General features: G+C 52.1%; 1 protein-coding gene across 1 annotated transcript in view; it reads left to right on the forward strand.

Moving 5' to 3' along the window:
- The first annotated feature begins 7,051 nt into the window (after window positions 1–7,051).
- Window positions 7,052–23,420, forward strand: part of CALN1 (calneuron 1) — a 160,981-nt gene continuing 144,612 nt past the window's right edge. The window contains exon 1 of the mRNA XM_017824101.1: window positions 7,052–7,173. The gene's annotated coding sequence lies outside the window, so the exon portion shown is untranslated. The remainder of the gene's footprint in view (window positions 7,174–23,420) is intronic.

Consider the following 23,420-nt stretch of genomic DNA (forward strand, 5'->3'; position numbering starts at 1 on the left):
GCTGCTCCTCAGGGGTGGGTGGGGTGAGGGTGGGTGATGCTGGAGGGGGTTTGCAGCCCCTCCTGGGCGCTCTGAGCAGTGGGGTCTGTCCATCCCCGCGAGTGAGGGCTGGACACCGCGGGCAGCTCAGCCCCGTTCCCCCGCCAGCCCCGCAGAGAACACTGAGGAGAGCTCCCTGCGCTTCTTTCCGCCCTGGGATCCCAAAATGAGGCCAGATTTTGCATAGGTTGATGCTGCTGTGCTGGCAGGATGACGCAGAGCCATTGCCATGGAGACAGAAAGCCAAGGTAAGGAGCCACGCAGCTCCTGGCAGCAGCATCCCGGGAGCGGGGCCCTCACCCCGAGTCCCGCAGCGGCTGGGAGAGACACCCCCAGCTGCAACCGCGATAAAACGGGATGTAAATATTCCAGCACAGGTTGGAACCTTCCTTCCACCTCCTCCTCCTCCTCGTCCTCCTCCTCCTCCTCCCGCTGCTGCTGTGCTCGCACGGGGGATTGGAGCAGGGGCCGTGCCGGATGCAGGTTACACAACTGGGGAGCGTTAAGTCGTGCTTAGCATTTTAGGCAATAATAGCTCCACTTCAAAGAATTGCTTAATGACTCTTCAGCTGAGCCCTCCCTCACGCGAGAGAGGAGCAGGAGCTCCTCAGACCCGGTTCGAGCTGAGAGCACAGCGCGGCTCTGGCAACGCCAGGCAGGGCTTTTGTGGGGCAGGAGGAGCCCGAGGGCACAGCAGCCTCTGCTGGGGCATCCAGCGCTCCAAAATCCACCGGGATCACAGCAGAGGGAAGCATGGAAGGGCTGGAATGTGCTTGAACCCCGCCCCCGGTTGTCAGGTATCGTAGAATCCCAGAATGGTTTGGGTTGTCCTGTTCCTGGTGGATTTTTGTACCTTTGGGGTCACTTTGTGCTCTTTGGAGAGGAAACAGTCCCACCCCCTGCCATGGGCAGGGACACCTTCCACTAGCCCAGGTTGCTCCAACCTGGCCTTGGACACTCCCAGGGATGGGGCAGCCACAGCTTCTCTGGGCAACCTGTGCCAGGGCCTCCCCACCCTCACAGGGAAGAATTTCTTCCCCATATCCAACCCAAGTTTCCCCTCTGGCAGTTTGAAGCTGCTCCCCTTGTCCTGTTCCTCCAGGCCCTTGTCCACAGTCTCTCTTCACCTTCCTTGTAGCTCCTTCAGGTCCTGGAAGGCCACAGTTAGGTCCCGCCAAAGCTTCTCTTCTCCGGGCTGGATAATCCCAGCTCTCCCAGCCTTTCCTCCCAGCAGAGCTGCTCCAGCCCTCTGATCATCCTGGTGGGGCTCTGGAGGAGGTGCTGCTGCCACGTGCAAACATCTGAGCACCCATTTACTGCTCATCTCCTCTTCCAGCCTCTTTTCTTGGCTCCTGGCGGGCTGGGAAGCAGGAGATGCCGTGAAAATATGGAAACTATTTCCCACACCCTTTTCCTGTGTGATTTAGGTCAGGTGGAGAAGGCAGTGGTTGGGCTCCCAGGGACTGAGCTCCCACTGTCCATGTCAGGGCTGGGTCCATCCAGTGGTGGAGTCACCAGCCCTGGTGGCATTTAACACGTGTGGATGTGGCACCTGGGGACAGGGCTTGGCAGTGCTGGGGCACTGTGGGACTCCGTGATCTCAGAGGGCTTTTCCAACCTGTCATCCTGTGGTTTGTGGCCCCGTGTTTGCTGATGGGCCGGACAGGGACATGTGGCAGAGTTGATTTGTCTCTTCCTCTCCCCGATGTTATTTTGGGCTTCCTCACTTATCCAACCGCCCGTCAGGAAACCTGCTGGAAGAGCAAATCCCTGAGAGCTCTGCTCCAGTTTGAAATCGAGTTTGAGCTGGCCAATATATGCAAAAATTAAGAAGGATGGACAGTTTGCTCTGGCTCTGTGACCTTGGCTTTTCCTCAGGCTGAAGTTGGGAACAGCCCTAAACCGGGAGCAGTTATTAAACCTGTCAGCACACGGCTCCCTAATTCGCCTTTTACAATTTGAGAGCCTAAAGCAGCCCATCAGGAAGGTTTTTCTTCTGCTTCCACTGTCAGAGGCTGATTTATCATCCTCAAGCAGGATGATTTAGGTCCCCTTCACGTTTTTCTTCCCAACTGCTTTGCAGTGCAAACATGGATTCCCATCATTTGTCCCCGTGCAGCCCCTCCCTGGGCTCAGCCCTTGCTGTCAGGGTGTCTTGCACAAAATATCACCCTGTGGAAACCAAAAAAATCCCATTTTTTCCATATTTTCAGTTGTGAACAGCCCTTAGCTGCAGCACAGATACTGCTTTTTATTGGTCTTTATCATATCCCCTCACAGCAGAGCCAGTAAAGGTTAGTTTTATGCTGATTTCTGTCTTACAGATCCTGGTGAAGATTTTTTTTATGGCCAGATCTGCAACTTTTGAAGGGTTCTCTCCTTGCAGAATAGCCTGGCATTGATCAGGGTCAAGGTCAGGGAGAAGCCAGTGAGACAGATGGACACATGTACATGGCATAAATCTTGTTTAATTTACAAATCTGGGCAAAGAGAATAATTTGTGCTTAAATTAATTAGGTACCCCTTTATTCTGAGAGAAGGATGAGAACTTTCTCCGTGACCTGAACTTGGACATCAAAGTCCCAGAGGGATTTGGGAAGTCAGCAAAAGGAGACTGGGAACAGATATGCAAAAGTGGATTAAACACCAGCTCCCCCATGTTTAACCAGTTTTTTTTTTGTTTGTTTCCAAATTCCTTTTGAAGTTCTAAAAAAAAAATAAAAAAATAATCCCCTGGTGACACTTGGTGCAAAGCAAACAAGGCTTTCAAAGCTTTGAGCTGGAATTCAGGAGACCAAACCCCTGCCTAAAGGTTTGCAGCATGTTTTATTCTCCTTGCTTTTTATCTTTACGAAAAGGGCTGTAATTTGGGTGATTAATTGCAAAAGCAGAGGGGCAATTTTCTCAGCCTGACACGATATTGCACTTTGAGAGTCCATTGTCTGCCCAGAGCGGATCCTCTGAGTGCTGTTCCCACATCAGCACAGAAAGGGGTTATCACATCAACTCCTCTTTGGATTCTGAATCAATTAAATCAGGTGGAGGGGCTCCAGCCAGCCTGGTTGTCCTGGGGAAAGATGTTACATCAATAAACCCTCCAGCCTGCGCCGTGGGAAACCCTGGGTGAGAGAGGCAGCAATGGGCTCTTCCAGCCTCAAAACTGAAGCCAGTGAGGTGGTTTCCCCTTCAGAAAATGCGGTGTAGAGAGAAGAGATGCATCAAAACGTGCAGCAATGACAGAATTTAACACTGCTTGCCTCAGAAGGGAGCTTGTCCATGGGCTTGGCCATTCCCGGCTTTCCCGGCAGCCGCACAGAAATACAGGATCAATTCAGCTGGAGACCATCGAGTCCAACCTATGACCCAACACCACCTCCCTACTAGACCATGGCAGGAAGTGCCACATCCAGTCTCTTCTTAAACACCTCCAGGGACGGTGACTCCACCACTGCCCTCCTCATGTTTTGGGTTGGAGAAGGAATTCAGCAGCCGTTTTTGGAGGAAGGAATTCAGCAGCGACACGACGTGGTTTTTGGACAAGATCCTGCACAGCTCTGCAGGTCACTGGTGCTTGGATCACATCTCCCTTCCCACCCTGCCTGGGTGCCTCAGACCCGAGGGCTGGGGAAGGGTGGTGGGGCTGGTGTAAATAAGAGGTGACTCATGGAAGAGCCAGGGTCTGATCCAGTCTCCTAATTCAACTCCTCTCCCCTGCGGCGCCTCTGCCTTGGTGCTGGTTGATGGCTCCAGCTCTGTCTTTCCATCTCATCCCCAGAAACCTGCAAACTCTGATTTCTGCCTGAGATTAAATACCCACAAGCTCTCCAGGAGACTTGTCCTGCAGGGACAGGCCCAGATGGAGTCAAGTGCAAGATTTAGGTTGGTGGAAAAGTGAGGTTTTGGGCATCAGAAAACCTTCAATGAGCCAAACTTCACACTTAATGGTGCCTGCAACCTCCTTGTGAGGGGAATAAGAGGGACAGGCACTGATTCCTTTTGGGACCAGGGACAGCAGCCAGGGAATGGCTGGAGCTGTGTCAGGGCAGGCTCAGGTTGGATCTCAGCCAAAGGTTCTTCCCCCAGAGGCTGGTTGGGCACTGCCCAGGCTCCCCAGGGCAGTGGGCACAGCCCCAAGGCTGCCAGAGCTCAGGGAGGGTTTGGCTGATCCTCTGGGGCACAGGGGGTGACTCTTGGGGCTGGGCCTGTGCAGGGCTGAGGGTTGGACTCCATGACCCTTGGGGGTCCCTCCCAGCTCAGCACATCCTGGGATTCTGTGTGAACCCAACACTGAAATCATGGTAAATGAGGAGTTTTGAGCTCACTGCTCCTGTGTCATGGCCATGGATGAGCTCATCCTAAAGAAAAGGGAAGAGATGAATATTTCACAGTCAAAAGCCAAAAAATCCAAGGTTCCAGGGTGGCATCATTGCTGAGGCTTATTTGTCCCTCACCACAGACTTCCAGGCTGACTCAAACAGAAAAAGTAGATGCAAGGCTCACTTTAGAAACACAAAGATATGGGAAAAACCCCAAAACAAGGCTGAGGATCCTCTCAAAGTGGAACACCTCAGCACTGGCACCCAACTCTGGCCAACCAGGCAGTTCACAAGTCCAAGCTCAGCTGCTGAGGCAGTTGATCTGGAACTCAGATATAAACCACACCATCCCAGTGAAAAATATCACACGTGGCCTCCACTTCAGGCTACGTTCCAGTATCTGAAGGAAGAGATCTTTTAATTGAAAGCCTTAATGCTTCTCGTTAGATTTAAAATTAGAGCAGAACGGCAATAAAATTGGTCATGGGATTGGGAGAAGTTTTAAGGGAGGGAAGGAAATTTATCCCTTGTTTTTTTGCATCTGAGCATCCATTAGAAGCTTGTGCACATCTGATTACGTCAATGCAAGGATTAATAATTAAAGGAACAACAACCACAGGCCTCCGAGATGCACATGAGAAGGCAACAGCTCGGGCCAGAGGCTGAGATTTCTTAGGATGCCCTGTTTTTGTTGGCATTTTACCTCGGCCTGGTCCACCTCATCATTAGGAAAGCTCTTTCCCACCAGCCTCTGCCAAGTGATGTCCTGTGAGCAATTTGCAGCTGCTGCCTGGGAGATCGTATCGGTGCTTGTTACCAGATTGATTTTGAGGGGAGATGTGAAGGTGTNCAAGGGGGAAAGGGCCTGTTCAGAGTGTAAGGAGAGACTGAGAGGGTTTGTTCGATGTTGCAGGGTGACTGAAGGCATTAAATCATGGAATGTGCTGAGCTGGGAGGGACTGACAAGGAGCATCCAGTCCAACCCTCAGCCCTGCACAGGCCCAGCCCCAAGAGTCACCCCCTGTGCCCCAGAGGATCAGCCAAACCCTCCCTGAGCTCTGGCAGCCTTGGGGCTGTGCCCACTGCCCTGGGGAGCCTGGGCAGTGCCCAACCAGCCTCTGGATGAAGATGTGTCTGGGGTGAAGCCCTACAGCCACCAGCAGAAACCCCTGCAGAGCGACGGTGATGCTCCAGCAAACCCGACAGCCCCGAGCCAACGCGGCTCATGGCCACCGTTACCCAGGACTAGCAAAAAAGCAGGATCCCAAACTGCTTCCTCTCCACTCCCTGGAGCCAGATGGACGTCAACAGGCCACTGGGATGAGACAGAGCCGTTTCACTCCCTGGAGTGGCCCCCAGCCAAGCAGATGCCTCAGCACGACGCTCTGCAGATCCGTCCCCAGCCCCGCACCGGGAGCGCCTTGCTGGGTGCTGAAGTCACCTCAAAGCGTTGGCTTGGGCAAAGGAGTCTCCAACTTGACTGCAGTTTTCCCATCCAGGCCCAAACGGCTCTTCTCTTCCCTCCCCATCCTTCCTTCCTCCATCTTGGTAGTCTTCTCCTTCATTAATAACCTGCTAATTATCTCAGCAGCTTGGAACCGGGTTGCGGCGTGGAATTAGAACCAGCTTTTCGTTTTGGCACCCGCCACTCCGTCTAATTAATAAGACAAGAGAAAGCCAGAACATGTGGGTCAACCCTGAGTGCAGGGAAGGGATTGGTCAGACATGCCAGCACTGGGATGCTCTGAAGCTGGTCTTGGCGAGGGTGGGTTTCATTCTGGGGCCAAAATGGGGAAAAGAAGAAGATAAGGCTTTCCAGGCTGGTCACTCCTCTTGTTTTTCCTCCTTTTAACTCAAAATCTGGACCAGTGGAAAGCCTGCACTCCATCTTCATCACCTCTTTGCTGGAGAGGGAGTAGGGAAGCAATGGCAAGGCTTGAAGACGTGTTTTGGCCAACCCTGCTGTGCTGAGCAGCCCGAGGTGCCCGCAGAGCCCAGACTGTCGCAGGTGGGTTTTGCTGGAGATCTGGAGAACGACTGGAGGAACCTGGAGCTGAAGGAGGGATCAGCGTCACTCGCTGGGTCGTCTCCCCACTGCCTTGGCACGAGCAAGTGGCCGCCAAATCCAAATGGAATTGCTTCCCAGCTCCCTGGATTCCTCCCTGGATGCAGGCAGGAGGCCGAGCACCCCGTCCTGCAGAGCTGAGCTGGGGTGACGCAGCCCTTCCCCGCCGCCCGCTCCACCCATGGCAGGGCGACGCCTCCGGGCACTGCCGCAGACCGGTGGCACCACCAAGGCACCACCATCCTGCTCTGGACCCACCAGGGTGCTGGTAGAGCACCGACTCCTCTCTCTGCACCCGCAGGAGTTCTCAGGCTCCCCTCGCCCACCCTGCTGCCGGTAGAATCCCCCCGGCCACCCACCGTGCTCGGGGGAGAGCTGATTTACAACTTGTTGTTGCTGCCACCGAGCAACAACTCCTGTTGTTGCTGCTTCCTCCGGGCTTCCCTGGCTGCCAGGATGCCCCCGACGGGCGGCAAGGCGCTGCCGGAGCTGCCAGGCCGGGGTGGCAGAGCGTGGCTCCTGGGGGAGCAGCGCTGCCAAATTGGGGTTCTAGCCCTTTAAATCCGATCCAGTACTGCAAAAAAAAGGACGAGCGAGCAGGAGAGAGCCTTCAGACTCTTTTAATTAAAGCTTGTACCATATTCCGTATTCCCAAGTCACGGCAGTCACTCCAGCTTCTCCAGGACATCTCGGGGCTCTCCGGCACCGCGACATGGATGGGGGGAGTCGCTCACCTGGGACCGGCGGCAGGAGGTACGCACGGAGGGACGGGGCTGCTTGCATGGCTTCTCCCCCTCTCCTGCTGGCAGCTGGAAGCATCCCCCTGGTTTGTTTTTTTTTTTTTTTTCCCGTGTTTTCCTTTGCTGGAGAGAAAGTCTAACGCGATGCTCGTGGCTCTCTTTTTTTTTTTTTTTTTTTCCCGTGTTTTCCTTTGCTGGAGAGAAAGTCTAACGCGATGCTCGTGGCTCTCGGGGCAGGAGCATCCTCCCAGAGCACACCTGGGGGCGAGGGGCTCCCCGTCCTGCCCCGCTCTCTCCCCTCTGCTCTCCCTCCCTTTAAATGATTAAGTGCATGACCTCGAGTCGTGTTTGGTTTGGTTTTTTTTTTTTCCCCCCTCGCTCCTTAAATCCCAGAGCTGCCATTCAGCAGAAGATAAGTTGGGCTGCCCGCTCCATAAATCACCGCTGAAGTTGGTCGCGGTCTCGCCGCTCTCGCTGCCGGTTGCCCCCTCTGGCTCCTCTCCCTCTGCCTCCCCAGGTTAGGAGAGTTTTGCCATATCCTTCCATGCGCATTGCAGAGCATTTCTTCCAAGCCTCATGGACCAGAACCCAGGGTTATTAGGAGAGACAGCGTTGTTTTCACGCCGGAGTCTCATCTCCTCGGCAGAATAAGCTTTAGCTGGGCTTATAAATCGCCCTTCAGCAGGAACATTGTGCACAGAGAGCAGCTCACTGCTAACTGCCCCAGCATTTACCTGCTAGCTCCCCCAATATTGACCTGCTAACTACCCCAACATTTCACTGCTAACTGCCCCAACATTTGCCTGCTAACTCCCCCAACATTTCACTTCTAACTACCCCAACATTTACCTAACAACCCCAATATTTACCTGCTAACTCCCCTAATATTTACCTGCTAGCTGCCCCAATATTTACCTGCTAACCACCCCAATATTTAACTGCTAACCCCCCCACATTTGCCTGCTTATTCTCCCAATATTTCACTGCTAACTCCCCCAACATTTCACTGCTAACTACCCCAATATTTACCTAACTCCCCCAATATTTACCTGCTAGCTACCCCAGCATTTCACTGCTAACCACCCCAATATTTAACTCCTAACTCCCCCAATATTTAACTCCTAACTCCCCCAATATCTAACTGCGAACTCCCCCAATATTTAACTACCCAACATTTCACTAACTTCCCTCTCACCCATTGATTTCCCTCTCCTCCTGACTGAGGGATCTCTCTGGTTATTTATTTCCACAAGGCTATTTCTTTAAATTATGTATTATACTTCCTTCCTCCCTGTCTCGGGCTGGTGCATCATTAGGGTGCCCTGACCTCAATGAAAGCCTGTTTTTCTCTTGGCAGCAGATCCCAGGTGAGGTTGGGTCTCTCTCCTGCCCAGATCCCCAGAGGGAAACAGGCTCTGCCAGGAAATATTTGTCCCGGTGCCTATCTGAGGTTAATAACACTTTTGACAAATAGCAAACCTCCTCGAGGCTTGAAATAGGGTTGGAAAAGCAGCCACTAATCTCCTGGAGAAGAGCTCGCTGGTGGCCACCTCTCTCAGTAAATCAGGGGCCGAGCTGTGGGTGTGCGACACCGGCACAGCAAAACAACCTCCCCCCGCTAAAGCACCGGGAAAACACCCGGCCTTGCCAGCATTCCCCAGCACTTGTGCAGGGAATCCTGAGGGCTCAGCACAGCCCAAAGCCCACGGCGCTGCGGGACTGGGTCGGGAAAATGGGGTTTTTTTCTTCACTGCCAGTGTTTGCCATAAGTGAGAGAGCGACGGGACGGGGGAACGTGGAAGTGAGCAAGGGAAGAGGAGCCGTGTGTCGGTGTAGGAGCAGCTGAGCAAGAGCACCTGGAGGGATCAGGTGGTTTGTGGGCAGCAAGACACTTCAGCTTGAGCAGTTGAAGGAATGAAACTTAAGAGAGGAGGAGGCTGAGAGCAAAAGCAGAGATGCCAGGACGAAGTGAAACCCAAGGCACAGCTCCGGGATTAACTCATGGGCTGCAGGGCTGGGGAGAGAAAGGGAGGTTGTGTTTCTTGGTTTCCCTGTTCTGGGTTGTTTTCCTCAGTGGCTCCCATCCCTTTGGTAGAGATTTAACCATTTGTGGCTTTTGGTGACACGAGGAAGAGCTCGTCCCTTGTGTCCCAGACGTGGGATAATAACTCCCTTGTTCCCAGCTTGCAGAACAAATGACCTGGCAAGGAAACCTGAAAGGGCCTGAAAGTCAAAAAACCTGTTCCTGTGGGCTGAGCAGGGCAAAGTGTTCTTGGGTGAAGTCCCTGAAACCTGGTCCCTCCACCCAGCAGAGCTGGAAAACACAGAGTAGGGTTTGAAAATCACCAAAAAATACAAGCGAGGGGAGGAAAGACAAACAAAATGTACATCTTGGTTTAGCAAGGCATCTCCAGCCTTGCAAGCATAAGGAGGGTGGGGAGTAATTATTTATAGTGCCATCAGCAGAAATAATGGGATGAAATGAAGGGCTGAAAAGTTTTGCTGACTCTCAGGGAATGTGTCCTGGCAGGGATGGATATTTCCCGGGCCCAGCCCTTCGCATCTCCAGCGCTCCCAAACGTGCAGCCTGGAGAGGCAGGGAAGGGACCCACAGGGAGCAGCTGGGCAGAGACACAGAGCTGAGCCCACCACGAGGATGGAGCTTAAATACCAGCTCCAACTTCCCCCCTGAGCCACCTCTGCTGCCCAAGCCTGGATTTATCTCCTGCTGGATTCCTGAGCTGGGACAGGAGCAGCCTCGGCGGCGGGGAAGGGCTGGGTGGCCAGGTTTGGCTTTTCCATTCTAATTCTGTGAATATTGAGATTAAAAAGGGAGGGAGGGAGTAATTTTTGAGCTCAGCAGTTAGTGGGATTGAGTGCTTTGTGCTCTGTAATTAAGCTCTGAGTCCTGAGTCTCAGTGACGCTCTCGAACCCGATGACAAAAGGATTGGAAGGGTTGGCAGGCAGGGAATTGCTCACCTGGCATCACTCGCAGTAGAGGTGACCCGGGCAAGGTTTTCTTTTCTAAATTGAGGAAACTGAGTTTGGACTCTTCTTTGTGGCTTTGTGATGATGAAAAGGCCTCTTTTTTCCTTTTTTTTTTTTTTTAACCTTCTTTCTTCACCTGGGAACGATGAGCAGTGTCAAGGTTGTCCCTCCCCGTCTGAGGGAGGTTCTGAGGTTGTCGCAGGGGAAAGGGTGGATTTGATCCCGGATCAAGTCGTGGGCCCTCAGCAGGTGAGGCAGACAGACACAAACATCCTTCCTAAAATCTCTGTGCCACAGGTTTTCCACAGTCCCAGGGCCCTTTCCTTCCCCTGGGCTCCTTGACAGCACCACAAGAGCCCAGTCCCCGGGTGGGCACAAAGATCTGAGCAAATGGTCCCACCAGGCCATTTGCTCCATCCTGCCTGTCCATCTCCAACCACCCCAGACTTTCCCACTGCAAACAAGAGCTGAATTTCTGAGGAACAAGCAGAAAAATTCTATTTTTATTGCAGGTAATAACCTTCCTTACTTCCTTTGCTCTGTACAGTGGAAAGGGCACAAGCACAAAAGGCATAACTCCGATTTTTGCTTTTTTCTTTGCCAGTCACCTTTAAACAACAGAAAACCTGGAGCAGGAAGGGGCCAATATGTATTTGATGAAGATAAAACCTAAATTTACTACTTCTAGCTGCTAGAAATGAATATATTCTCCTACTCAGAGCAAGGGATGTGTAAGCCCGTTCTACATCTCTGGCAGAATACTGCAGTTTGAATTAGTGTGACAAATTAAAACCAGTCTACAGAAGCCCTAAATCGTAGAAATGGATCGTGTGAATGAAGTGGCACAGTTATTAAGAGGAATGTTGGAGGTATAAACACCAGGGTGGAGGGATCAGAGCAGCCACAGCCAGGGAATTCAGCAGGATCCAGATATGGATCGGGAGAACCTGCAGGGCTGGATCATCTGATCATCTGTGCTGATGGGCTGGGGGGTTTGGCTGGATTCAGGTGGCCTTTCAGAGCAGGCTAATCCACCTTAATGCCACAGCCATGTCTTCTTTGATGTTTTTACCTTTCCCCCCCCCCCCTTCAGGGTCTGTTATTCCCCTTTGAACATCAGCCACTCTCAGTGTATTATTTTAGCCCCCTGTTTCAGTGGAAGGAGGTAAAAGGCTGCCCAGACAATGCAAACCTGGCTTTCCACGGCCACCCAGAGACTGCCAAAAATCAATTGTCTGCTAGAGGCTGATCTTTAGATAAAGTTAAGCCACGTTGCTTCAGAAGCCCTGGGGATCCTTGAAAGTAGATTTTCAAGAAATTCCTGTGCAGATGTTGCCCAGTTTGATGGAGGTTTCACCCTTTAAATCCTTTCGTGCTGCGACCTGGGCTGCTCAGGAGCTGAATTCCTCTGAATTCCTCCCGGCTCCAGCCTAAGCAAGGGCTCCAGTTTGAGAACTGCTTTGGGAGCCCAAGGCACTGTTTCAAAGTGGATTAATAAACCCTCAGGAGCTGCTGATGCTTTGCTGGAAGCTGGCGGGATGCCCCTGCTGGTTTTGGAAAGGTTCCTCTTGGAGGCTCCACTGCAGGAGCAAAGGCAGGAATGGTCTGGCACAGCCAGAGCTGTAAGTGAAACAGGAACACAGGAATCTTCTGAGAGGGTATTTTTATTTGTGCTCCCTCATAAATCCAGTGGGGAGAAACAGCCCATGAAGCTGGGAAAGGATTAACTTGAGAAGAGCAAAGGTCTCCCAGGGTTTAAGAACAGGAAAGCTGCTGGTTCTTGAGAGCAAGGAGATGCTCCAGGACTGGTGGAGGAGCCACCAAGCCCGGCTGCCCCTTGGACCTGCTGCTTGTGGTGATGTGACAGCACAGCACAGCTCCAGAGCTGCAGGAGGGGAAACCTGGAGGGTATCACAGAATCCCAGGATGGGTCAGGCTGGAAGGGACCCCACTGGGTCACTGGTGCCACCTCCCTGCTCAGGCAGGGCCAGCCCAGAGCACAGGGCACAGGATTGTGTCCAGAGGGCTCTGGAATCTCCCCAGGGAGGAGACTCCAGCCCCTCCCTGGGCAGCCTGTTCAGAGCTGGGGCACTGCCCAGGGAAGAAGTTCTTCCTCCTGTCCAGCTGGAGCTTCCTGGGCATCAGTTCCTGCCCGTTCCTCCTGTGCCATTGCTGGGCCCCCCGAGCAGAGCCTGCTCCATCCTCTGCCCCCTCCCTGCAGCCCCTGACACACAGTGGGAGGTCCCCTCTCAGGGTCTGCTCTGGAGGCTGAACAGCCCCAGCTCCCTCAGCCTTTGCTGCTCAGGGAGATGCTCCAGTGCCCTCCTCATCCTCACAGCCTGCGCTGGCCCCGCTGCAGGAGCTCCCTGGCCCTGCTGTGCTGAGGAGCCCGAGCTGGGCCCAGCCCTGCAGATGTGCCTGCCCAGGGCTGGGCAGAGGGGCAGGATCCCCTCCCTGACCTGCTGACAAAGTGTCAGCCCGGAGGGGATCCACTGCTGGCTGGTGGTTCCTGGGAAGGGTGAAGTTCTTCTGTCCTGGTGATGGAGATGATGTTGCTACAAGGTGTGTTACACTTGTTACTGTGCTGTAATGTGTGAGCTGGGACGGTGCCAAGAAACTTCTGTAGGGTGGCATCACCCCCTGGCACTGCACAGCCATCCAGGCAGAGCTGTGGTATTTTTGTCAGTTCCTCTCAACGAGCTTCCATCCAAAAACCCATTTTCTGGAACAAAAGCTGCAGATCCAAGAGCTGTTGTAATGCTAATAACACCGGGGGGGGGGGGGATTAATCCCAACCAATCCTGGCCTCGGAGAGCAATCCAGAGCAAAACCTGGTGGGGCAGGACCCCGAGCAGCTGAGGGTGTCAGACTCAGCCAGGAGCCCCCCTGCTCCCACCCAGCAGAGCCTGATCCCACAGCCAATTGTTTTCCGAGTTCCTGATGACCAGAAAGAGTGGGAAAACAGATTCAGGCATTTTAGATAATCCTCACCCATAAAAAAACCAGCTGGAAGGGTAGAGATGGGGTTTTTTCTCCCTCACTTGGCCCATGGACCGAAGGTGCAGTTTTGTCCTGTGACCTGATTGAAGCAGCACAGTCTCACAGCGCTTCTCAGGACGCCTGATAAATATTTTATCCCCTCCTGAAATGTAAGTTGTAAAAGATGGGCTTTCTCCAGGGTACAAGGAGAAGATGGATCTGTGGAAAATGCTCTCAGTGCTCTTTAAACCCCAGCTGAACTGCGTGGCTGCAGGGAGAGGGTTTAGGATGAGGTGATGTGGGCTTGCTCTGGGTTTGGCACAAAAGGCAGCAGGGGCTCCACCTCGGGTCTCATTTAAAGTTTGAGGAAACCATCACAGCTCTGGAGGGGCTGAGAGCAGCCAGAGGCACCAGGAAACCTTGAACAGTCCTGCTGACCCCTTTTGCTGACCCTCTTTCTGCCCCATGGCAGCTGCTAAAAACCCAGCAGACCTTGTTGTGGGTAAGAGGGACCCCCCAAACTGCTCAAGGGTGGGCCAGAGGCGGGGGCCAATTGTCACAATCACTGATGTGCTCTCGTGGTGGAACTAGATGGGCTTTAAGGTCCCTTCCAACCCAAACAATCCTGGGATCCTGGGATTCCACGACAAGCCTTGGCAGTCACAGGATGGTTTTCCAGAGGTGAATGTCCCAGGCAGGATGGCACGAGGGGAGCTGCTCTGTGTCCATGTATATCCACGAACAGGAGGGCACAGGAGTTTCTGGGACCTGGGGCTGCAGACCTCGGTCTCTGTGAGCATAAAATCACAGAATCACAGAATCCTGAGGGCTTGGAACAGAGCTTAAAGACCTTCCAGTCCCAAACACCCCCCCCTGCCATGGGCAGGGACACCTCCCACCACACCAGGTTGCTCGAGGCCATATCCAGCCTGACTTTGGGCACTGCCAGGGTTGGGGCATCCACAACCTCCCCTGGGCAACCTGGGCCAGTGTCTCCCCACCCTCACAGTAAAGTGAAGGTGTCCCTCTGTGTCATCTCATGTGCTGCTGGAGAACAGATTTGAAGAAAATAAGGTTTGTTCGTAAAAAAAGTGCTGGCAGTGTGTGGGAGGAAGCTGTGAAGGAAGGACAAAGCTGGAGACACATGCTGGTGTTTCCCTGCTGCTGAGATCCATCCCCCAGGTGTGGAGAACAGAGTGCTGTGATGCAAAACACCTTTTCATCAGTGTGGGTACAGCACAGCAGGCTCTTGGTCTAAGATTCAGAGCCCAGGACTAATTCTGGGACCTGGAGGAACCAGAGTTTGCCACTGTGGCTTTTGCCTTCCCCTCCCTGAAAGTTTCTTTAAAAAAAACCCCATGAAAGTCCCTTAAAAAAACCAGATATTTATTTTTTTCTGATGCTATTTCCCACGTCAGATTCACCATAAAGGATTTTAAAGAGCAGATTAGCTGACTTTAATAGCGTGACTTGTGAGGAGAACCTGCTCTGTGCAAAGGACAGGGTCACAGGGGATGATTCACCAGGCTTTTTCTTGACCATTAGTTAAACACTTTCTGTCACAAATGCGATCCACATAAAATTGCTGGAGGATTTCTTCCAGGTCTCAGTGTCCAGAAGCTGCAGGAGGAAACATTTTCTTCCCTGCCAGTAGATAAAAAGCCACATGGACTCAGGGCAATGGTGTTGGAGCTCCTTTTCTCAGGACAAATTCCCCTCTCACCTGATCTCCTGGAGTGCAGTCCACACCTTCTCCTCCAACTTCCCAACTCCTCTCAATCCCCCCTGGAAAATTCCTGAGCTGAAGGCTGTGGCTGTCTCTGTTTCGATGCATTTTATTCCTCCTTGAACCTATTTCTGCTTTTGAGCACCTCCTGGAAAAACCCAACAGTGTGACTGGGCCCTATCTGCGAAAACACTTCCTCTGCCGCCTTCTCTTTATTTTAAAAAGTTATTCCTTGGTAGTTTCATCAGGTGCCTCTTAAGCCTGGAGCTGTGAGAAACAGCAAGTCCTTGTTGTCTATTCCCTTTCTCTGTGGACTTTCTCCCTTAAAACCCTTCTTTCAATAAGTGTCTCCTCCAGCCCTTTCAGCCCCCTCTTTGCCAGACTGAAGGGCCCTGAAGTGTCGAGGTATTTTTGTGCACAAGCCACTCTCTGTCTCTGCCCAGGCTCAGTTCCCTCCCCTCCCCTTTCCTTGCTGTGTTATCTCCCTTCTGGAGTGCCCTGAGCAGGGCTTGATTCGCCCTGGGGGTGCAGGGTGGGTTCACACAACAGCAGAGTTTCAATTTTGGTCTCTATTTCTCGCCCGGAAACATCTCACGTTATGTTTTCCCGTGGCTGTGCTGAATGTGGAGTGGATGTTCTCCAAGCAGCATCCAAGTTTCTCCCAGTAAATCCTCCCTGAACAGCAATTCCTAGTTCAGAGCTCTTCATCTGGTAGGAGACCACGGGGTATTTTCCTCCTGTGCTTTTGGCACTGAAATTCAGCTCTTTGTTCTTCAGACATTGGATTTTGTGAGGGGTTTTTTTGGGGATTTTTTTTGCAGCTCTTGCAACCAGCTCAGGTTTTGCTCGTCCTGATTGATTTTGCCTCATTAATAAACGTTGTCATCTCACTCCTCACCCCCCTCCCAGGGAATTCCTGACAAACCAGGGGGTATTTTACAGGGGTTGCAACGGGGAGTTACTTTCATTATGGAAAACTGTCCATCTTTGCTCCCTCTTTCCCCACCTCCCTCATCCTGAGAACAATGCCAACCATCCCCTTACCCTCCCACCAGGCCCTGTCTCTCCTCAGTGTGTTTTCCTTGGGGATCATTTTTCAGACCCCCAAACCTCCTTCCCCTGATATTTCTGATGAGATTCTGTTGTCACCTCTTACAGGTTGTCATTCCACCCCATTTTTGGCCTGTCCCACTGTTCCTCCCCGTGCAATTTGTCACATCCAGGCACCTATTCCCTCTCTGAACACACTTGTGATTTTGAGTAATGCCTTTTAACTTTCCTGCTCTGCTGCACAACCCTTTTTTTCCCTTTTAACTCTGGTTGGTTTGGCAATCTATGATTATTCCAGGCTTGAAATAGAGAGCTTAAAGCAGTTATTTTAATCATTTAACTTCTCCCTTTTTATTGCTTTTTCGAGCAGCTCCTTAATTTTTAATGCAGTTGCATAAAAATCGATGTATTATGTATTTATATGTTTAGATATATTTAGTGTAATATTTTTAATATATAAAGATGTGTGTATACATGGTGAATATATATATTTTCAGTCATACGAGCACTGCGAATCTCTTGAATTTCAGAGCCAAACAGAGCTTGTTTTCTGCTCCCAGAGTCAATAATTTTGCATTCAGTAGTTATTTGTGGTCTCCAAAAACTATTTCAGAGCTCATGCCTCGTGAGGTGTGGTAGGTGGAGTCAACCCAGTGTGTGTCCTGGGTTCACAGAGCCCACCAGGAGCCTCTTCCCAACAAAGTCCCAGTGCCAGATGTATGGACACCCACATGGGTGCCCCCAGGTTTTGATTTCCAGCGGCAAAAATCTTGAAGAGAACCCCTCTGAGCTGTGCTCCACCACCCTCCCTGCTCTGGGGGGCTGATAAATCAAGTGTAGCTGGTTTCCACTTCTCAGTTCCAGCTGGAGATGGTGTCTCCAGTCACTGGCCAGGAGAACTCAGGGCCATGGTGGGAATCAGGATTCCAGCCCTTTGCATGTGGATATGTGCCCTGGATACCACATCAACCCAAGGGATGCCCTCCCTGCCTAAGCCACATCTTCAGAAAGCAATGAAACTGCTCCAGGTGGAATCCACCATGTTGGAATCATGGAATCACAGGAGCACTTAGGCTGGAAAAGCCCTCTGAGATCATGGAGTCCAACCATCCCCCCAAGGCCACCACTAATGATGTCCCCAAGTGCCACATCCATGTCTGTTAAACCCCTCCAGGGATGGGGACTCCACCACCTCCCTGGGCAGCTGGGCCAGGGCTGGGCAACCCTTTCCATGGAGAAATTTTCCCCAATATCCAACCTGACCCTCCCCTGGCACAGCTGGAGGCCGTTCCCTCTCCTCCTGTCCCTTGTTCCCTGGGAGCAGAGCCCGACCCCCCCCCGGCTCCCCCCTCCTGTCAGGGGGTTGCAGAGCCAGAAGGTCCCCCCTGAGCCTCCTTTTCTCCAGGCTGAGCCCCCCCAGCTCCCTCAGCTGCTCCTGCTGCTCCAGCCCCTTCCCCAGCTCCGTTCCCTTCCCTGCACACACTCCAGCCCCTCAATGTCTCTCTCTTGTCAGGAGGAGCCCCAACCTGCCCCCAGGATTTGAGGTGGTGCCTCAGCAGCGTGGAATGAAGTCACAATATTGACATCAACACTCGGGCACTGATGAGAATTTTAAAACCCCTTTCCCTTGGAAGACGTTCCTGCGTCGCTGTGACAATGGTCAAATTAGAGGCAGCAGGGCTATTCAGGCAGGCCTAAATTAAGTAATAATTGAAATGTTTGAAGGAAAATGAGTGTGGCTGTTCAGGGTCAGCCTTAAATATGTTTTGCTAACAGCTTGCAGGAAAAAATTTTGAAGAAAATTGCAGTGCTGTGCGAGAGAGGACTGGCTTTTATTTCAAAGCAAAGAAGAAGATCAGGAGAGGAAGGAAGGGGGAGGACACACGAGAGCACAGTTAATAAGATGTATAATCAAATTAAAACTTTTGTACAGTTGAGGCAAAACTGCAGAGTTTAAATCCACAACATATTTTGTTTACCAAAGCCCCTGAATGTTTGAAAGCACATTTGACTAATACATACCTCCCGTGCTTTATGGAGTATTTATTTAACGCAGATAAGTCAGGGAAATGAAGCACTTTTTGCTAAGTAATGACTCAAATTGCTGCTGAAAAACAACAGAAGCAGAGAAAAAGTTGTTTTAGAGAACTCAAGAGCTGCCAGCCAGGCCCTGTTTGAGAATAATATGTAAATTCAAATGCAACAACTTCACTTGATAGCCCATGAGGTGAGGGGAGTTGGGTGTTCTGAAAAATCCTCACGTTTGCTTTCCTGAGCCAGGAAAATCAGCTCCTGATTTCAACAGCCCCAGCTCACTCAGGCTCACGTGGCAGGAGGAATTTCTCCATGGAAAGGGTGGTCAGGCACTGGAAGGGGCTGCCCAGGGAGGTTTGGAGTCCCCATCCCTGGAGGTGTCCAAGGCAGGACTGGAGGTGGCACTCAGTGCTCTGGGCTGGGGGACAAGAGGAGGACTGTGACAACCAGTCACAGGTTGGATGATCTTGGAGGGTTTTTCCAACCTCAAATGATTCTATAAATGTGATTCTGTGCCCTGGCACAGGTGACTTTCAGAGGAGCCCTATTTAAGATGCCAGGACAGGTGACAAGTTTTTAGATGTTTATCATCTGAATCCCAGTTCCCCCACGTTTCTGAATCCTGGGATCAAACCTTAGGGCACTCATTGCCCTCAGCATCCTCACCTGGGTCCCACCCATGGCCAGGAGCCCATTTAAGCTCAGCCCTGGGCCCTCAGCCCCAGTTTGTGCTGCTTGTGCCCATTTCCCCGGGAGGACCTCGGAGCTGTGTTGGAGATCCCTTTGCTCCCAGCCTGTCTCCTGGATGGACCTGCACTGTAGCTTTGTTTTCAGGCTCATCTGCTCCTGACTGAGCTTTTTGGGTGGAGCTTGCACTGAATGTCTCACCTTTTCAGGGACTGTTACCAGCACTCTCAGTTCAGACCCCGCAGGACTTCTTTGGGGGGGCCACCCTTGGCCCCTGGTTCTGTTCTTCCCACCACGGAGCAGATCCACCTCTGTCACTCCCTGACAAAGCTCTTCTTGACCTGCCCTTCCCTCTCTGAGCCTGTCCTGCTGAGGCAGTGCCAGCACAGGTGGCACTGACAGGGTTGGGGTCGAGTTTGGCTTCACGGCCCCAACATCCAGGAGCTGCTGGTGCCGAGGTCGGCAGGAGGATGTGGGAATGTGGTTGAAGAGTCCTCCTGAGCTGGATCAACGAGCACTGTGGGCTCCAACAACTGCTGAGCACCCTCCAGCTGAGCCTGGGCACCCCTTAAACGCCCGGCTCTTGGGTTGTACCAGCCCTGCTTGGCAGAGGCTGCAGCTCTGAGCTCCAGACAACTCTTTGCCACCTGGCATTCCAGCCATCCCTATAAACACCTGCTGAAGCTCAGCTCAGATCCAACCCGGCCAGATTTCCACCTAAACCCCGTTTCTTTTTGGTTCCTTCGCTCTTGCTTTCACTCCTGGGCGGGTCTTTGAGGGCAGGAGCCTCTTGCTCCACCCGAGGTGCTTCCACCTTCTCCCAACAGCACCTCTGGGGAATTCTCTGCAATTCCATGAAGGAAGTTGGGCGAAGGGGAGCAGCAATAATTTGCAAGTCCTGCCAACAAAAATCTCTTTCACTTTTGCTGTTGGTTTTTTTTTTTCCCTCCCCGTACCTTGGCAAGGCTCTTTCCTGTTTTTCTTTCATTACATGGCAAATGCACAATAGGAACAGGAGGTCAATTACTCCAAATTCACAATTCCTAATTTTTCTGACGTTGCCAGTTGCTTTTTCTAAAGGCAGTGAACAATGTGTGAAGTCCTTGTTGGGTAACAGAAATAATTAGACTCTTTCTGAATTTCCAAGAGCTTTTGGGTGCTCGGCACACTCCTTCCCTAATACCCTGTGGCTCTGTATTTGTGCTAATAAACTGAACTGTGTCCAACTGATCCTGCAGATTTTGGGAACAGTATTGGAAGGCAAAGAAGGAACAGCTGGAATGGGAGATTCTGTGCAAGAATCCCACGTATGGATTTAGAGAAAAATATTGTTTTTGTCAAAATTCTTCCAGGAAAGCTTTACAGGTCCAGGGGAAGGGATAAGAAAGGATTGTTACAGATCCATGAGGTCAGATAAGCAGGGCTTGGTGGACGGGGAAAACATGAAATACTGCCTCTAAAAATAAAAATGAGTGAAATTTCAGCTGGGTGGGGACAAAAAAGGCAGCTGCAGGGAGGAAAAGTGAAAATCTCAGTCAAATTATGACCAAGCTGACAGCTCTTTCCCTCTGCCAAAGTGGTACCCCCTGGTTTTGGTCAGAGAGCAGTTTTGGGTCAACTGGAGCAATTTGAACGTGCTGATTTCAGATTTAGAGGAATTAATAATTCCTTTCTGATTTAAAAAAAAATTCACCGAATAATTTTCTTTCAGGGGATGGTTTTAGTTTGCACAGGAAGTTCTGAGTGGAGAGCTGAGTAACCCCCAGCCCTGGGCTGGGGGCAAACAAGCCCCCAGGGACTGCTGGAGCTGCCTGGATGGGCCACAGAGCCAGCAGCCTTCCCTCGTGTTCTCCTGCTGCTGCCTTGCACTGTAGGAATAATTGGAACTGAATACTATGAAAAAAAAACAATTTACTGTCTGTTTATTCCTGGTGGGATGAGATATATGAGCTCTGCACTCTGTCCCAGGGAGTATTTAAGCATTTCTTGTAACAGGAGCCAAAGCAGCTCCTGGTTTCTGACAGCCTGGAGTTTAGGCCACGCTCTTTGCTGCTCCAAACCTGTCTGACTGGGCTCTCAGGCACTTGAGACATTAAAGCAGCATTTTGTACAAGCAAATCTCAGCAGCTCAGCTTGGTAAAGAGCAGGTTTGATGCTTCCCAGTCCAGACTTCTATGCCCCATCCCAAAATCCACATTAATCCCAGGTGCCAGCTCTGCTCTCAGACACTCAGAGGGGATTAAACCTCCTCCTTGTCCCAGTGTTAAAACACCAGAAAAGGCTCCAAGGGGCACTGGGTGATCCAGGGAGGGGGATTATTTCCAAAAACCCTAAAAAACAAAAGCCACAAAACCCCCAAACGGATAAAAAAAACACCACCAAAAAGGCTCCGAAACAAACAACTCCCCCCTGGAAAAAAAAATCAACTCCCAGAACATCCAATAAGCAAAAATAAAACCAATTAAAAAGGAGGTCACCTGCCTCCCAGTGGACACCAGTGGGGCTCAGAGACGAACCTCCTCCCTGCAGTGGTGTCTGGGGAACTTGGCCTTGCCGGGCAGCCCTTCTTGGCTTTTATTCACTGCCAGAAAATGAAGTGCTTGTCACCGGCCCCCACCCTTCGGCAGATTTGCTCTTTCTTCATTGCCTTAAAGCCACGGAGGAATTTGGGGTTGACTCAAGCTGAACTGCAGGTTCTGCTGAGATGAGCAGGAGAATGAGAAGTGTCACAGCCAGTGACCCTCAGGTGGGCTGGGGGTACAGGGGGGGCTCTGCCTCCGCCACTGCCCGACACAACTTATGAGCTGCACGTCGTGCTTTAGGAACAGCCACGGACCTGTTCGTCTCCCCCACAGCCTCACCCATGACCAGGCTCTTTCTCAACCTGAATCCCTCCTGAAAATGCTGGCAGAGGGAATTTAAGGCATTTCAGGAGTGCTCATGGTGGTGTATTTCTGTATTTCCATATTCCCATATTCCCATCTTCCCATCCCCACCAGGAGCAGGGCAGACTGAGCTACACTCAACCTTCCCACCCTCCCTCCAGGTGCATTTCTTCAGCCTGTTTTCCAGCTCAGAGGGCATTAAGAAAATTATCCTTCCATCCAAGTGCCTGTGAGGGATGTCAGAGATCCTGGATGTTCCTGAGTGCCCTGGGAAGGACAGTGCTTTGTGTACGGAGGGGATGATGCTGCACTGCCTCCCTCCCCTCCTGGCTGCACCCTCCCAGCCCTCTCTCACATCTCTGAGCCTCTCCACTCTGCCCTGCCTCCCCTAGAAAGAAAAACGAGATGTGAGAGGAAAAAAGCAGCGAGGAAAATCTGGGAACCCAGATGTCTCAGCATCAGTCCAAGCCGTGTCCTTCCTGGCTTGTAACAGGAGTTTTGGAGTGAAGGAAAGCCCTGACCCCCAGCCAGCCATTGTACCTGCTCTCACCCCCTGCTCCAAGAGGTGAAGTCTGGAGCAGCCGCTGGATTTCATTTTAAATCTTTGGGTTTGGGCTATTAATAAGCCTGGAAAATAACCACATGTTCTCTGAATTATGCAACAGATGTTAAATTCCCCAGGAGGAAGAGGTGTCAGCCTGATGGAAGAAGTGATGTGAGGACCTTTCTTTTCCCCTTTGGGCTACGTTTCTCTTCTTATTAACAAAATTGATTATCTGCTGAGGGAGAGACAGAGAGAACTCCGATCCCCCCACCAGCTCTGACCCAACCCCGCCGTCCCCCTTCGCTTTGAGCTCGTGTTTGTGCCCTTCTTGCCTCTCTCCAGCAGCAGATTTGGAAGACAAGTGTCATCCAGATCGAAGTCCCATTGAAAGAATGTGTTGTGATGAGGAGCTGCTGAGTGAGTCACCGCCCGTGCTGGCACCGAGCGCTGGGGACGGGCCAGATCCTGACACTTGGCAGGAAGAGCGGGAGGCAAAGGAGGAAAGGAAACTCAGGGCCAGGAGCTCTGCAGAGCTCACCCAGCCAAGGGGGCTGGGCTGGGCTGCAAATGCAATCCCAGTTAACCACTTCAGTGCCACTGCACCCAGGGAATGGCTGGAGCTGTGTCAGGGCAGGCTCAGGTTGGATCTCAGCCAAAGGTTCTTCCCCCAGAGGCTGGTCGGGCACTGCCCAGGCTCCCCAGGGCAGTGGGCACAGCCCCAAGGCTGCCAGAGCTCAGGGAGGGTTTGGCTGATCCTCTGGGGCCCAGGGGGTGACTCTTGGGGATGGACCTGTGCAGGGCTGAGGGTTGGACTCCAGGATCCTTGGGGGTCCCTTCCAGCTCAGCACATTCCATGATTCAGTGTTCCCAGCCTCGCTGGGGCAGTGTGAGATGGGCTGGAGGGGAGGACAGAGGAGGTGTCTTAGGTAGGAGGTTAAAAAGGGTTTCCTTCTGTCTTCTTTCTGATGATTTATTTTTTTTAAGGTTGTTGTTCCTGATCATCCTCTGTCCCAGAGTGAGCACTCCTGGCTCCACATGGGGAAAGGTCCTGAGCAGCTCAGGATGGTTTTAACCAGGGTGGCTCTTCTTTGGATCCCTGTCTCAGTCCCTTGCATGAAGATTGAGGTCACACCTTGAGTATGAGGACTGGAGGCTGCACCTCAGGTCCCAGTTCTGGGACCTTCATGACAAGAGAGACACTGAGGGGCTGGAGCGTGTGCAGGGAAGGGAACGGAGCTGGGAAGGGGCTGGAGCAGCAGGAGGGGCTGAGGGAGCTGGGGGGGCTCAGCCTGGAGAAAAGGAGGCTCAGGGGGGACCTTCTGGCTCTGCAACTCCCTGACAGGAGGGGGGAGCCGGGGGGGGGTCG

This window comes from Lepidothrix coronata, unplaced genomic scaffold, assembly GCF_001604755.1.
Source record: "Lepidothrix coronata isolate B3197 unplaced genomic scaffold, Lepidothrix_coronata-1.0 Scaffold108, whole genome shotgun sequence".
Taxonomy (NCBI): Eukaryota; Metazoa; Chordata; class Aves; order Passeriformes; family Pipridae; genus Lepidothrix; species Lepidothrix coronata.